The following is a 10,964-nucleotide window of genomic DNA, read 5'->3' on the forward strand; positions in this document are numbered from 1 at the left end:
AGTACACGATTGACATTATAATAATCCCTATGCTCCGTCTGGAGTGGAAAATAATTTAAATTGTCACTAAATGATAAAACAATAATAAAATCACACATTTTGTACCTACATGTCAAAAGAGATAAGTTTTCAATTTATATTCTTTGTTAAAAAATACGAAAGGAAGAAAGGGATATGTCAAAAAAATATAGTAAAATCCATAACTATTAAAAATCTCATATATGTATACCATAGTATATCAATTTTGATAGACAAGTGCAAAAAAAAAATCCAAAAAAATGATTATTTTCGGTTTAATTACAATTTTAAAAATATTCTCAAAAACGCAAATCTTGTTTTGCCTCTCCTGAAAAGTACCGATTTTCGACTTAACGCCTTCTTCCTTCGCACACAGATATAATTAGATCTCATTTCAAAAGACTCACCGTTTCTTTACCGCTATCAAAGATTACGTGGCCATAGACAACTGATAGAATATTTACAAAGGCTGTACTTGCCATTAAAAGTATCTGAAAGAGATTAAAATGAGTAAAAGTCAATCATCATTTTCACACGAAAACACAGCATATTATTTAATACCTGTTTTGAGGATTACATTCGGTGTTGTTTGGGAATAACCTGATAACTGCAATATATTGATTTTTCAGGAGAGCAATTTTTAAATTTGAATTGCCCCATAAATCCTGGCTTGATTTTTAGTCTAACATTCAAAATGCATTTTGAAATAAATAAATAGAGAAGAATATATAATGAATTAGATTTTTAATTATTTCACTAATAAGGGAAATAATGTCATTTATCAGGAGTTGATCAAATAATAATTGTAAAACCTATCTTTGAAAGTATGCACTAACCAGGGTTTGACCACAATTGAGTAAATTAATACTTTACCTGTGTTAACTTCAGTCACCGAATTTTCAAGTAATAAAACGCATTCAAGAACTTTTTATTACACTTTATTAAAATGACTACATTATAGACTTAAACATTAAACACAAAACACAAAAAAGGTATTTCTGAATAGTATATAGATTAATAAAAGAAGATTTATAATATAATGTCAGGAAGAACATGTTGGGCATGTTATGGCTACACACATAACTAAGAGCACTATAAATACTATTCCTCATAAATATTATCACTATCAGTATCTTCATCAGGAACGGAGATGGAATTGTTAGTCAAACTTATGTAAAAATTATGGTACACTGGGTCTAAAAATTGTAGCAAAGATATCAGATCGTTGTATTTTTTTTTGTCAATACACAGCGGTCCTAAATAAACTTGTGGCAGCGAAATTGACGACACATCACTGGGCCGTCCTCTTCTATTGAGTGAACATATTCGGAAAGGTTCATCGTTCAAACTGTATTTAAATTGTATACATCCAAGTCCATCACTTTTAGTCTTGGATCACTTGGATCCAAAATATGTTTGTCCGGTTGAACGATGCCCTTTCAGAATCGACAGTTTGCTTTATCAATATTGTTTCTAAAAAGTTAGAAAAGTTAATGAAATCTGATTGGTTAATGTGTGTAACTATAAAATTCGGACTTGCTAAGTGAATTAGAGTAATCCAATCACTAGGAATTGTCAGGATAATGTTCTCACGCTGATTTTTAAATCTCTCAATCAATGCATGGTCTGAATCACATTCAAGGTGAGTGTGCCCAGGAACTAAAAATTGATGATTTATTTCAGTCTGGCTTGGCTTCATCTAAACTGCGACTGAAAACATTACTGGTAAAATTGTATTTCGGTTTTGGCCAGTACATGTATACAAGTACAGGATAAGCTTTTCAATTCGTTCAGGCAACTCCATAATAAACTTATAGAGGCATGAAGCAATTTCGTTTGCCCCTCTCTTTGCTGTACCCTCATGCCACATAAAGCAAGATATTTTACGGGTGTTGCAGTTGCATACTGTAAGGGTGAGACAAACAAAGTTTTCTCTTATAGAAAGCAATACTGGATGTAATATGAGGAGTTTCCAGACATTTCTGGAGATCAAACACGGCAACTACTACTTTTTCATTTGATCCCGAAGCAATATCTTTATCTCTTCGCTTGCTTCCATAGTGAAAGTCTGTTGTGGTTTGGTGTTCAATCTGCTTTTCTATTAGAGAAGTTTTGTGCTTTTCGTCCATGGTAGCTTTGATTTGTATCTCCATTATATCGCTACTTTTGCATGTATCCTTCTGAGGCTTCTTAAACCCTAAATTGTTCGTTAAAAATATATTTCTATAAACACTTAAGCTAACTGGTATAAAATTGCTTGATTGACTGCTTTCTACATATAAATCGTATATTTTTCTCATATTTAACTCTTGCGAAAAATATTTTTTCTGTGTATCCCGTCGTGTGTAATGACTTTCGTATGCTGGAAAACTATTAATGTGGTCGTTAACTAATGTTATATCCATTTCAGATCTTTTGATAGCTGGACTTGACTTCCCTCTTTGGTCTGTATTTATTATTGAATTATCAGACTTTTTTTTCTTCTTGATAATTTCATCTAAGTATCCTCTTTTTCCCCAAAAATATTCAGGAAACAAGTTTTACAGACGTGAATTAAAACCCCATCTTGATCAATTTTATAAATAGCAGTCATTAAACGATTCTTCGTTACACTATTTTTGGTTTCTCTGGCTTTTGGTTTCAACAAAATCAGACCAGAAAGTATTGCCTCTGGGCATCTCGAGTCAAAAGTGACCTGTAACTCGCATTTAGTCTGTTAAGGTAATCCTGGTTTAACTTAGTTTTGCATTTCAATTTGCAATCCAGTAGTTTCATTTGTTCTTTAGCTTCAACAGTGTTGCCTTTGCTATTTACGTAACTTGGACTTGGACACGCTTAAATTTCTTGTTTATAATTATTGGTGTCTGGAGTGTTTCTACTTGTGGATCTTCTTTCTCGGATGTAGTTGATGTACAGAGTTGGTCTTCCAAAGGAGCCCATTCATCTGACGAGCATTCGAAAGGATCACTTTCAGTATCACTTTCTACGGCTTGCACCTGAAAAACATGAATCATTAATTTAATAACATTAACATAAGAATACATTTATAATAAGTGCATGCTTTTAATGTAGGTACTTGTGTCTCTATTTGAGGCATCTATGCAATTTCTACTCACCACAATTTCATCAAAATGAAGTGTTTCAATTTCAGATGATGTTTGACAATTATTAATACTTCTAGTAGTAGTTGGCATCATAATATTATTATCATTCGACAGTAGGGGTGAATTCTGTAACATAATTTTGAATACGTTTAACTTAATATTTTAACTTAGAAATATGATATGTAATATGTTTGAATATTACTGTAAAATTAGAAATTATACGTTTAAACCATAGTTTTTGGTGTGAAGGTGTGAAGTCTGTAACATAATTTTTAATACATAGTAACTTGGAAATATGATATAAAATATGTTTTAATATTACTGTAAAATTAGAAATTATACGTTTAAACTTTAAAACAATGCAAAACATAACCTCTACTTCATTTAAAATTAAAACATGTCATAACTTACCTCGTGAGCAAGTTTTCCATTTTCTTTATTGAGACACATTTGAACCATAGTTTTTCCACGCGAAGACATGTTTTTTAATGTAATATATACGCTTTAATTTTAAATTATAGAAAAAATAGATTTAATTAAGAAAAAAAGTATTTTACAACAGCACACATTAGATCATTACCCGGTAACTGACACCTGTCAAACGACAAGTTCCATAGACAAAACAGATGTTTGGTCAAAAGCTGATAAGTGAGCAGATATCATATATGTACCTTACAGTTACTACTCGTAGTAAGATCAAAATATGGTAAGATCCTTTGTCGTGTTTTGACCAGACTAACTGTTGTGTTTGTTTACATATCATATTATCAACGCGTTTGAGGCATTTCGAATTGAAATGCAGATATTGTTATTACCAAAAGAAAGAACATACAATACTGACAACCTTTTTACTCTTAACATAAAATAGCTAAAAAAACAGTTATCAGGTTATGCCCAAACAACACCGAGTTATGTTATGCCGGTATTTAACAAAATATATATTTATTTTTTTTAAATATTTTACAGTAGTTTTACAGTTTATATTTTATAAAATCTAATAGTACAACATATTTTTTTATCAATTATCGATCTTTGTTGTCAGATGAAATTTTCTAAAGACAGCTGATTGACAACAATGGATAAAACTAAACGATTTTACTTGACGAAAATTATATTTATCACCATAATCTCACTAGCATCTTTTAAAAAAGTACGTAAATGTGATCATAAATTAAATATTAAATATTAGTAGATTTACTGAAAGAATAATCATCGCCACTCGGATTACAAAAGTATAAATAAAAGAATGGAACCATAAACGTAAAAACCAACATACATTTTGTTCTCAATTTTTTAAACTCAACTTTTAATGGCAGTGTTTTAGAAATTAAAAGCTTTTGAAAAAACTGTAAAGAGTTAACCGGACTAAAAGATTGTCATTATACCCTTGGGTCAATATTGCAGTGAGATAAGATACCGAGTAGGTACGTATTGTATACGGCATTGTTTAAAAGTGTCAACATTGAGAGGCAATTCTCAGTAAGGATGTAAATAAAATATAATGATAGGGAAGTATATAGTTCTTACAATTTATTAAATATAATAATAATATACATACAGGGATCCCATATACGTCACATAATATATCTCTGTTGTCTGTCAGTGTATCACAAATTTTAATCAAATGCTGAAGCTGTGAAACTTTTGATGACGATGTAAAAATCAGCTTCGATTGATTCTCATTCAAGTTTCCTTTGATATTTCCTCTGTTAATTTGTGATAAGATGGGTAAATTATTGGCTTTAGAAGCCACAGGAATATTCAATAGTAACCTTTCCACGTGTGTATATACCTTCACCAACTGGTTGTCGAGTACATGAACGAATAATATAAACTCAACCGCGATTAAATCTAGAAGTAATCCGTCTATATACCAAAATAAAATCATTGAATAAGATCCCCACATCATTGAGCAATCGTAAATAAATTGAACAACACTACATGAGAAATAAATAATCGATCCATAGATGACTTTCTTTCTAAGCAAATTGTAAAAATTTTCCGTACTTATGTTAAATGATAGGTCAATAAACTGGATGTTTCTTAAGATTACCAATATATTTTCAGGCGCAAAATGGACGCATATAATTGCTGATATTAAACATGAAATCAAAACTGGTGCCGTCATAATAAAATCGACTAATCCTTTCTCGACACCAAAAAGACCTATATTTTGGCGTAACCTCCAAAAAAGTATATACGCTTTATAAACGGCCATTATCAAATAAAGAATTATAGAATAGATTTTCGCGGGAGATGAAAGTTTCATGATTTGAAGTTTTTCTTTGCGAACTGTTATTTTTCTCAAACCAAGGGCGAGATATAGCAACGATATGGGACTTAAAACCCGGCGTATGTTAGCGTTCATTATCGTTGTTTGATTTAATAAAACGCTTTGTAGTACTTATTCTACTTTAATAAATAATTTGGAACGGTTTCGTCCGCCTCAGAGGGACATTTTCAACTGAATACATTTTTAAAACACTTTTTATCAAACAAAATCCAAAGCGACAGAAATAATATAACAATAGGTACATAGAATTATCCGTCCAATAATGCCTTCCCAATAAAAAAATTATTTAAAATTAATGAGGTTGGACATTTATATTTCATACTACATCAGGGGCACTAAACAAATTAATCTAAAATATTAACAAAATATGAAACAATCAACACTTACAATAACATCAACAAATATTTATGATTAGTCAAAATTTACAATAAAAAATAAATAATATAAAATAAACAATAATCACTTGAAATAAGATCGAATACAAATACAACCAAAATATGAGTCAAAAAAAAATATCAATTAAAATAATAAATAATGCACAATATAATATAAAGTTATGTTACAAAAATATAACAATCCCAAACATTAAATATGGTATAATAACGGAGAAGACACAACATACATTATTTGATCATTTAACAAATTAGAATTGGGCAAAAATGTATACTTATTAATCTTTATGATTTCCTGTTTATCCAATTTTATAGATTTCTCATTCAAATGGAGGATTTTTTTTAATGTTTAATGATATTATATGAGTGATTATTTAAACATAAATAATTTTCAAAAGATAAAGATTCATTACCATTTTTGGCACTGGCTAAATGTTATTTGATCCTAGTGTTAAAATATCGTACCGTTTGTCCAACTTAATAGATGAATTCAACTTTGGTTAACGCTTTCGCTGCTGAAGAGATAATGAGTTTTCAATTGCCCCCTTTAAAATGCACGTTAATTACTATGATCGGCCGCCTGGTCATTACGCGCCGTGTGCGTCTTCCGCGTCCAAAGTATTAAGTTTATCTAATCTATCTTTAATATTCACCAGTATTGAATTCAAATAATTTTGTGTGTTGTAAAATGTTGCATTGAAAAGATTTTTACCTATTTTTCTTGAAATATTCTCAGCCACTTCCTAGGAAACATAATTTAACCCTGTGTTTTTTAACACTGGCTTCATTTATCACCAAAATAGAGGTCACATTTAATGAAGCTAATTTTTTTGATTTGTTGGCCAGAATGCGATCAATCAAACATGAGTCATTACCGTTATTAAAAGCGATTTGTTTAATCGTCTTTAACTCCAAAGGAAAACTATTTACGGACATAGGAACCATTAATAAACGATGTAAAAAACCATGGAAAACGTATAATTTATGTAAAATATGATGTCTAGAAGAGTTAATAATAATGTTATCACTGAAGGTATCCTTTCTAAAATGATAAATGTATGTTTGTTATTTGTAACATTGTTTGTTAAATAATCTAAGAAGTATTATAATATTATTTTGTATAGCAAACCTTCTTATGAAGCTGGTAGCTACAATGTACAATATTAGTGTAGACAAGATACTGCCTAGTTTAATAGTTGTAAATTTATGAAAATTAGACCATAATGCACAAGTTTTCAAATATTTTTTTATTAACGGTAGTGAAAATATAATATTTGTTAATTCGGCACTCAGATCAGTGATACTCATCTACATCTACACAGATAACTAAAATAATGAAAACAAGCTTTTCAAAAAATAACTTCATATCGGGAAAAATGGTTAATGTCATAATTAACATTTTTAGAAATAGATATTAGTGTATCAATAAAAAAAACTACGAGGCTACTAGATGACTGATAAATAAATATACATCATATTGTGTAACATAATTTAGGAGGATTTATTTATTGGTCGATCTTTTTCGTCTTTTGAACCCAGGTTGCAGCGGGGCTAAAAGTCCGATAACCGACAATTAAACGTGCCAACCTCTGCCAGGTTTCCAGTAGGAATAGTGGGTCATTTTAAATGAGTAGGTAATGTTATTATCACTGATACCTTCGGTGGATGAGTACTTTTTTAATATCCGTATTACCCGGAGCAAGCACCCATTGAGCGATGTTAATGAGATGGGACGACTCATTTGTAATTATGTTAATTACATATGATTTAATATTGATTGCGAAATTAATCGTCATCACAGATTTGTTTATATTCGATTTGCGTGTCTTTTTCTTGTTACAAGCTGTTACGTACATGAATATCTTCAGACATATCGTTCATTTGTGGGAGCGTCCAGATATCCGTCGTCGTTCCGTAATCACAATCAATAGAATATCTTAATTGATAATTAATTATCTTCAATCGTCGAGAGTAGAGGTTATGATCGAGAAATCTCATCTCTAGAATTCTTGAAACGAGATTTCTCTATCACAATGTGTTAATTCGAGAAATTGCTACTGGGAAAAATAACGAAAAGAAATTGAAATTAAAAAAGAAAGTTGTCGATCGGGACTGGAATTTTTAAAAAATCACCTGTAAAATGTTGACATTAGAAAAATATTTATTTGCAACGTAAAACAAAGTCTATATTATTATATTTGGCAAATATCCAAGCATTTCAAAAAATGTTATCTCGTATAAACTTCTTCAATGGAAAATAACTACAGATGGAATTGCATGGGCTCTAAGTAGATGAAATTTTAAAGTCATTGTTCGATGAAAAGATTCAACCGAAATATGAAATGAAACCCGAAAATGCATTTTAAGTAGGTATATTTAATTGAAGTTTCTTGAATGCGGCCTTATTTTATTACAGATAAATGAATGTGGCCTTCCAACGCGAAAAAGTCCCCTACCCCTGGCATAGACGCTGCTAAAGATGCAGAAACGTGTTTTCTTGCCTGGAATCTACGAGAGAAAAAATGTGCTTTGTCGCGTGTGTCTATATTAATAGACTATGGAGTGTAATGCAAAACCCTACACTTATTCACCATCAGTTAGTCGCTATAGCTTTTGCGACCACATATCAGCAACGCCCATACAGCTTATAGTGCCAAAGCCCTCTTACTGTTTTTATTACTCAATTTAGTACTCAATTTAATGAAATAGTAGGTACAAAACTTAAGTCAATTAGAAAAATCGTATAATATTATATTTATAATATCTTAATTATTTTCAATAAAGAATGCTACATTCTTAAATCTTGCATGATTTTTCATTACATAAAATATAATTTAATTTAAGAAATTATATTTTATTGAATGGTATTAACAGATGTATTGCTAGAATTATTGTGTACTCCTTTCGTATCGAATGAATTACTGTGCATGGCAATAATTCCATAAGAAACTATCGCTCCAACTAAAAGTCGAATGAAGGACAGATCTAAAATGAAAATATTGCATATTGTAATTTCCAATTTCCTCGACGATATCAGAAGCGAAAACCGATTCAGTTGGATCATCAGACATGCATCTGTTAAGAAAGAACATAATTATTATTATATTACACACATTATTATAATATTCTTACACAAATACTTAATATTTAATATAAAATTAATTAAAAATATTTTTTCTAAATTTTCCGTGTACTCCCACTTAATTGTTATGTTTTTTGAAAAAAAAAGTATATTTTTTTTGTTTCTACAATATAGAGTTATTTATGTTGACAGTTCTCCGGGTTATGAACCCATCTTTAGAACGGTCGACTATAACTTTACTGAAGATGGAGATTTGGACAACCTTTTTTCGATCTCGGACGGTTGTGATAATATAGCGGGGGAGGTTATGTGAATATCTTAATATATTATGTTTCTCTTCTCGTTCACAACAGTGGCGTAGTTCTCGTGTATTTTATTTTCTATATTTTTAATCAACGTTTTGCTTTTTTATATATCTATATGGATTTAAATATCGTTGAACATTAAAACAGTTTAATTAGATGACTATTTAACAACATCCACATTAATAAGGTCGTATTTGGACTTGTAATGTATTAGTTTATCTCAACTTGTTCTATTAAGTTGAGCTGATGACCCTTGACACATATGTAGATATCAGTAGCGAAGGGTGGAGGTAGGCTGTTAAGGCCGGCCATAAAAAGTGCACATTGTTAGTCATACGTATTTGTTTTTATTGAACTAAGACTACAATAATTTACAGATGTTGTTGGTTAATTTTTTTTAAATCAAATAAACCCTGCCTAAATTAAACCGTAATAGTTTTGGTATACTTTGGGCGATACGACAAAATTGTGCACACTTTTTCATTCATACTTATTTGTTTTCGTTGGATTAAGATTACATATTACACATATTGTTGGTTGATTTTTTTTAAATTCAATAAGAGGGAGAGGCATGCCAGCTGAGACACCTAGCGGAAAAATACGAAGCTTGTAATTTGAGACATTGTTTTAATAATTTACAATTTCAACTGTATTAATTGTATCTGTATCTGAAAACACTAAAAAGAATTTTTCAAATAGTCAAAGATAAACTAACAATTGTAAAAAAATGTTATAAAATGTGAATTTGTCACAGGACTACGTCTTATTATTACATTATATTTTATGGTCATATTTATTATTAAAATTTAGTTTATTAAGATTTCTATTTTTATAATAATATAATATAAACATATTATAGATAGACGAGTATTTTTTGACTATTATGGCTTGGCTCTCGCAGGGTTTAATAATTGAATTTTAAAAACTAACAAACACCATCTCTAAATAATTGTATTCTTATTTGAATGAAAACAAATACGTATAACTGACCAAGTTTAGTGTGCACTATTTATGGTGGTTCTTAACAACCTACCTCCACCCTTCGCTACCGGTAGATGTACATGGGTAGGCGTTTTTCACTATGGCTAATCTCTGAGAAGCACCTAGCACCAGGCGAATCTGAATTATTTACTTAAATAACTTGCTACAAAAACTCAATAAAGAACAATGGCACTACATTAAACTTATCGTCCGTCTATTACTCACACTGCATACGGCGACATGAAGAATAATATATTACATTTTTATAATAGTCGTAATTTGGTGAAGATTTAATTTAATATGTCATATTGAGATCAAACGACGTTTGAAAATTCGAGATATTTGCTATGGGTATTATTTTTTCTTTCCTTAATTATCATGTATTTAGGCCAACTACCAATTAATTAAAAACTGTTTTAGAATTACATTGGTCTTTCAATTTCATTATTTTACTAACAGTTGTTACCGATAGCTCGTTGCTATGTCGCTCTATAAAAAAACGCATAAGCGGTCCGCTTGTAAAGCTAGTCGAGTACCGCGACACAGACAGATGACAGACAGCGACAGACAACACAGTACATTTATTGCATAGAGATGTAGTATCGATGTCGACCGGGTGGTAACATGACATGTACCCCTTGGGCAAACCCCATATCTAAATAACTTCCTGATAGTCCTGATATTATCCCCCGTATATTAAAAAAATCCTAGATAATTAACTCCCACTATTTTAAATGTCAGATTAAAGTAAATATTATAAAAAAATAATTGCTATTATATATTGAAATG

At 30.4% G+C, this 10,964-nt stretch overlaps 1 pseudogene; it reads right to left on the minus strand.

Moving 5' to 3' along the window:
* Positions 1 to 1,402: 1,402 nt before the first annotated feature.
* LOC147063374 (uncharacterized) lies at positions 1,403 to 2,611 on the minus strand (annotated as a pseudogene).
* Between the last annotated feature and the right edge of the window lie 8,353 nt (positions 2,612 to 10,964).

The sequence above is a fragment of the Rhyacophila brunnea genome, unplaced genomic scaffold (genome assembly GCF_057557595.1).
Source record: "Rhyacophila brunnea isolate RB1 unplaced genomic scaffold, BYU_Rbru_1.0 scaffold_9, whole genome shotgun sequence".
NCBI classification, from domain to species: Eukaryota; Metazoa; Arthropoda; class Insecta; order Trichoptera; family Rhyacophilidae; genus Rhyacophila; species Rhyacophila brunnea.